Source organism: Acinonyx jubatus, chromosome E1, assembly GCF_027475565.1.
Source record: "Acinonyx jubatus isolate Ajub_Pintada_27869175 chromosome E1, VMU_Ajub_asm_v1.0, whole genome shotgun sequence".
Lineage (NCBI taxonomy): Eukaryota > Metazoa > Chordata > Mammalia > Carnivora > Felidae > Acinonyx > Acinonyx jubatus.
In genome coordinates this window covers 29243053-29247801 of record NC_069397.1, presented here as the reverse complement: position 1 = coordinate 29247801, position 4749 = coordinate 29243053, and the positions used below count along the sequence as shown (strand labels likewise).

Here is a 4749-nt window from a genome sequence, read left to right as displayed (position 1 = left end):
ACCCCGGGAGGGCTGCCGAGCCCCTCTGGCCTCACTTTCCTCGTTGTGAAAACCGTAATGCGGCCCTTCTGCGGGTTGCCGCGGAGAGAGAAGGACAACCTGGCACAGAGAAGGCTTCCATAACCCCCTCTTCTCATGGACCCACACCAGCAAGTTCTTCTCTGCCCCGGGTCTGCCTTCGCCCAGAGCCAGTGGGACACCACCTCCCACCCCACAACACCCCTCCCAGGTGACCTATCCCCCATCAGGGCACCGTCACTATATTTTGAAGAAGCCAAAAATATATTTTCTTTCTACTCAGCTTGAGAATACATTCTGTGGCTTTATTTTTCTGGTAATTACAGTAGTTCCGCCTTATCCACCAGGGATACGTTCCAAGACTCCCGGTGGATGCCCGAAACCACAGAGAGTGCCAAACCCCACAGACACTATGTTTTGTGCCGTGGGCGCCTCCCCACGATAAAGGTTAACTTCTACACTAGGCGCAGTAAGAGACGCACAGCAAGGACTAACAATAAAATAGAGCGGCTACAACAATATACTGCAATAAAAGTTATATGACTCTCTCAAAATATCTTAAGGCACTACACTCACCCTTCTGGTGAGGATGTGAGATGATAACATGCCCACGTGATGAGAGGAAGTGACATCACGGCAGGCTGCCGTGGACCTTCTGATGCTCCCTCGGAAGGAGGGTCATCTGTTTCCGAGCCACCGTTGACCACAGGTAATTGACAGGGCAGAAAGCAAAACTGTGCATAAGAGGGTTTGCTGTATTTCTTTGTTGTCACGAACACAGGGGAACAGGGGTGCACAGCCGGGGTCTCCGGCCTCCACGGGTGGAGATGGGGGTGGCGGGCAGGAAGAGCTCACTGGGGCAAGTCCCAGAGTGGAGCATCCGCACGAGGAGTCAGTGGTGCTGACGGCACCTCTGGATTTTTCTCTTCTTGAAAGAAACCGCCAGCCCTGGGGATTTGAGTCAGGACCCTGGGAACCTCAGCCCTGTTCCTGACCCCGCTGGTAACCCAGAGCAGCGCACTCCTCCGGGGCTAGAAAATGGGTCCTTTTCCTCTCCTGGGAAGCAATGGGGTGAGGTCAAGTTATTCAAAAAGCTTGGATCCAGGAAGTCGATGTTGTTTAGAAACGGACTTCGGAGTTTCGGCTTTGAGTCCTGATGTGAACTCTGACCTCGGGCATATTACTTTATCCTTCTGAGCCTTGGTCTCCTCATCTGTGACGTAGGGGTACTAATGCATACCTCTGGGTGTCGTTAGGGGGGTGCACTGAGGTCATGTCAGAGGGGCCTTTGCACAGTCCTGGAAGTGCTCAGCAAACAGGAGGTACATGTAGGGGAGAGAGGGTATCAGAACGAAAGCCACTCATCCTCTCCTGCCCATTCGGGCCAGGGTTGCCGAGAGCAGCCTGTGGGGGTTCTTTAGGCCGAGACAAGGCTCCTGCCTACAGGCCTCAGGCCTCCCGGCCCCGCTCAGCCAAGGTTTCCTGTTGTCCTCTTTTACTCTTTTTAAAGAAAAGAAAAGAGGCATCCTTCCCCTGGAGACCTTTGTCCTAAAACTAGCTGGGGAATGCTAGAGACATTCACTCCATGCTGAGAGTGTTGAGCCACTTTCTGGGCTTAAAAAAATATATTATTGTTTACCTAATGGTTCCTCTGTGAGAAACGGGTGTCTGTTCCTTTAAACAGAGCACAGCTCGGCAGACAGAGCGGCTCCGCTCGGTGGCAGCCAGGGGGGTGGGGGGGAAAGAGGGCATCCTGTTGTTGAGTAGAAAGACAGAGACAGACAGACAGACAGACAGGCAGGAAAAGGTCAGCACAGACCTAAGCAAGGGAACCCAGCTCTTTTTTTTTTTCCTACAGAGAATTTTCTTTTTGAAAAAGAAAATACTCACTTTCTTGTTTCTTTGCCTGTATTTTACCAGTCTAACCCAAGATACTGCTGGCTTACTTAAGACGGGGGAACTTTCTCCGAGTAGAGTGGCATGTCAAGATAAAGAAGGTCCCGCCAGTCTCCGGTTCTCACACTTTATGCAGAAGATGGCGTATTTTGAAATTTCCCCGGGTTCGGGACTCGGGGTTAGGAGTGAGGAAAAATACATCTCGTTTGCTGAACAGCCACGCTCACTGCACACAGCCCTGCCTGCCAGGGAGATGAGGCACCTCCATTTCACAGTTGCGGGAAGCACGGCTCGGGCTGATTAAGGGCGTGCCCAAGGCCAGAGACAAACAGAGGTAAACTGAGGTTTCTCCCCGCGTCCTCAGGTTCCTCTTTCCAGCGTACCACACTGCCTTTCTTGTAAACACGCAGCGGATCTGAGGGTGGGACAGAGGGAAGACGAGAGACAGACGGGGTGGGCTTCTGGCTGCCTGGTTTACCAGCCTCTACTTTGAGCACCTCTAGCAACCCCCTGGTTCTTAGAGTTCTCCAGCACCAAGGAACGAGCCCAGCGTCCTCATCTCCCAAGGGCGTGTCCGATTCAACCACCAGCAGTCAGCAATGTTACAGAGCATTTACAAAATGTAAGAAGTAGTTTATCAGTTGTCCAATCAGACCGTGTGGCTCTGCTCCTTACACTTAGAAGGTAGCCCATAAGATCCTGTGGATCTGGGGGTGCCTGTGTGGCTCAGTCAATTGAGCGTCCAACTTCGGCTCAGGTCATGATCTCACGGTCTGTGAGTTCGAGCCCCGCATTGGGCTCTGTACTGACAGCTCGGAGCCTGGAGCCTGCTTCGGATTCTGTGTCTCCCTGTCTCTCTGCCCCTCCCCCCCCATGCTCTGTCTCTCTCTTTGTCAAAAATAAACATTAAAAAAAAATTTTTTTTAAATCCTGCGGATCTGATCCCTGTCTGCTCTTCTAGTCCCTTCTCCTCACCCTCATCCTTGCTCTCCGTGTGTGGTCAGTTCCTCTAACACAGTGCCTCTCTAATGTGAGCTGCGGCACCGGCCATGGCCTGGGAGCTGGATGGAAATTTGGGAGCTCAGACCCATCCCAGAACTCCCGAGTCAGAATCTGCCTTTTGATAATATCCCCAGGTGCACCCTAAAGTGTGAGATGCACCACTATCCCACACCCCAGTTTTTCCACCTCAGGACCTTTGCACGTGCTGCCCCCTCCATCTAGACAATCCTCTTTTCTCTTGACCTGGCTTGGCCCCACTCATCCTGGACTCATATGCCACTTCCTCAGAAAAGCCTCCCTCCATCCTCCCTTCACTTAAGTTATTCTCCCTTAACCGTCCAATTCTTTTCGTTCAGGCACTTTTTGCAGTGTGTAATTACAGAGTTATTGCACGCCCGTCTCCGTGAAGGCTGAGACGATGTCTCACTGCCTGCGCAGGAACACGGTAGGCTCTGCACAAACACGTGTTGAATGAATAAACATGGGGCTGTTTCTGGTTCTGGTTGGAGAGAAGCCCACAGACAGAACCCGCTGGAGGCATCGGTCTCTCTAGGCATTTCCATTCCATTCCAGCAAATATTTACTGAGTGCTATTATGTGTCCAGAGCTAGGGTCACATATGTAAGGAAACTACTTGTGACAAAGTGCCTCCCAGAATTTTGGCACAGCAGTTCTGTTTCCTTGTTCAGGGCACAGGGTCAGGGGCTGAATAAAACAAAGCCAAGAAGGCTTCGTTCCTGGTGGTAACGACAAGGAACCTCAGAAGAAGGGATAGGAAATTAATATTTCCTAGCCCCAAGGGACATTAAGGAGGACACTTGTTGGGATGAGCACTGGGTGTTATATGTAGGGGATGAATCACTGGAATCTAGTCCTGAAATCATTATTGCACTATATGCTAACTCACTTGGATGTAAATTTTAAAAAATAAATAATAAAATCAATCAATAAATTAAAATACACACACACACACACACACACACGGAAATATATATATATATATATATATATATATATATATATATATATATATATTCCTAGCCCCCACTTCTGGGCCAGACACCTACATAGCTTGCAAGTATCAAAGACAGATTTCAAATACAGGAGAATAACATATGAATTGCTTGATTAAGACCCATGACTTTTGTCTTATTTTGTTTGTAAATGAAATTAACAATCACACGGTTAAAAAACTAAGGGCGCCTGGGTGGCTCAGTCAGTCAAGAGTCTGACTCTCGGTTTTGGCTCAGGTCATGATCTCACAGTTTTGTGAGTTCAAGCTCTGCATCAGGCTTTCCACCGACCCTGCAGAGATTGCTTGAGATTCTCTCTCTCTCTCTCTCCCTCTCCCTCTTTCTACCCCTCCCCTGCTCACACTGTCTCTTGCAAAAGAAATAAATAAAACTTAAAAAATATTAAATAGTAAAGAAAGGCCTCATTCCTCCCCACCCTTATTTCCAGTCTCCAAAAATAACTATTTTTTAACTCTTTCACCTGGTGGTTCTGGTAGTTAACTCGAAATCTCTAAATATGCTTACTTAATTATTTCTTCATTTGCCAGTTTTGTATATTTGCTATTGATTCCTTGCTATGATATCAAGATGTGATATTAGCTGCTTTCTACCTTCTTTCTTTATTCTCCTCAAATATTTACATCACTGTTGATTAATTATATTTGTAACTCCAAGTAATATCTATACATTATATTCATCTTTCAACTATTGTTAGTATTTAACTTTCTACTTTATAAAAATATTAGGGCCCCTATCTTTTTCTAGCTCTCCTCCCCACACCCATCTCCTAACTTCTGACATATGTACCTTTACATTGTCC

The 4749-nt window shown here is 48.0% G+C and overlaps 1 long non-coding RNA gene across 1 annotated transcript; it reads left to right on the top strand.

Annotated features, from left to right (window-relative positions):
• The first annotated feature begins 627 nt into the window (after positions 1 to 627).
• Positions 628 to 3874, top strand: LOC128313420 (uncharacterized). Its single transcript, XR_008294095.1, has 2 exons — positions 628 to 727; positions 1939 to 3874. It is a non-coding gene; the product is annotated as an uncharacterized LOC128313420 (long non-coding RNA).
• The last annotated feature ends 875 nt before the right edge of the window (positions 3875 to 4749 follow it).